Source organism: Poecilia latipinna, unplaced genomic scaffold (assembly GCF_001443285.1).
Source record: "Poecilia latipinna isolate Pla-1442-1.1 unplaced genomic scaffold, P_latipinna-1.0 Scaffold334, whole genome shotgun sequence".
NCBI lineage: Eukaryota > Metazoa > Chordata > Actinopteri > Cyprinodontiformes > Poeciliidae > Poecilia > Poecilia latipinna.
This window is the reverse complement of record NW_015112950.1, coordinates 1-1,290: the sequence shown is the minus strand read 5'-3', so window position 1 is coordinate 1,290 and position 1,290 is coordinate 1.

Here is a 1,290-nt window from a genome sequence, read left to right as displayed (position 1 = left end):
TGTATATATATATATATATACAAATTTTATACAAACCAGATTTCAAAAAACTTGTGACACTAAACAATTTGAATAAAAACTGAATGCAATGATGTAGAGGTGCCAACATATAATTTGGAAGCGGATGGCAACAATTTGTTTTCTTTTAGTTTTGTTTTGTGTTTGAAGTTACTAATTTGTTTTTTTTTACTAATTTCTTTTGCATTGCATGTTTTATTTTATTTCTTTTGGAATAATTGAACTTGTCTGTCCTGTTTCCTTTTGTGTTTTGTTCCAGGGACCGAGTAGTGGGCCTGAAGCCTCGTTTTTAAAGATAAATGTTTTACAGAAATTGTTTAATAAAATATTGTGCACTGTTAAGTCTGTGTTCGGGTGCATCCTATAACTTTAAAAAAAATCTCCATCTGCTGGTCACACTTGGCGTTGTCGGCAGGATGCACCATTGAATACAGATTTTTTTTTTTTTTTTGTGCGCGTGTGTTTTTGGTCTTGACTACTTTCTTTTTATTTTATGGTGTAAGACAAGACAGCAGTAGCTATCTAAAGGAAAACTGACCTGTGGACTCCAGATTTATTTCTGTTTTCTTTTGGTGGTCTTCGCCTGCAGGTATGGAGGTGACGCAGCGGCCGGTGGATGGAGTGGATCAGCAGGATGTGACGGCTGGGGGTTTGCCGGGCACATCTGCTTCCCCGGCTGTGGCTGGTGGTGTCATGCCTGCTGCCGCTGTAGCTGCTGGGCAGTTGGTGGTTGTGCCCAGGGACTGGCGTCCCATGTTCGCTGGTAGGACTGGCATTGGGATCAGTGAGTGGATTGAGGAGGCCCAATCGTGCATTTGGGCCCGCCATTTATCAGTGACAGACGAGGCTTTCTTTCTCTTTGATCATTTAGAAAGGGAAGTCAGGGAGGAGATAAAGTACCGCACCAGTGCAAGGAGGAATGACCCAGCTAATGTTGATCAAGGGAAAACTAGCACCCACTGAGTTGTTGAGTCACAACTCAGGTGGGGGAATAGCAGGCTCGCAACTAGCAGCCGCGTCAGAATTGTTGGCATCTTGTTCAGTTGTTGATGTTATGGGAGGTATCTCTGTGACTTGTTTGGTAGACACGGCGTGGTGTCGACATTCACTGAGAGCTGTTTTCAGGAAGATTTTGCATCATTGGGGCGTGATCGCCCCAATGGTGGGCCAAAATACACGATTGGGCCTCCTCACTATCATTTTGTTTAAAAAAAAAAAAAAAAAAAAAAAAAAAAAGAAAAAAGGGCTTTAAAAAAAAAGGTATTTGGGTGG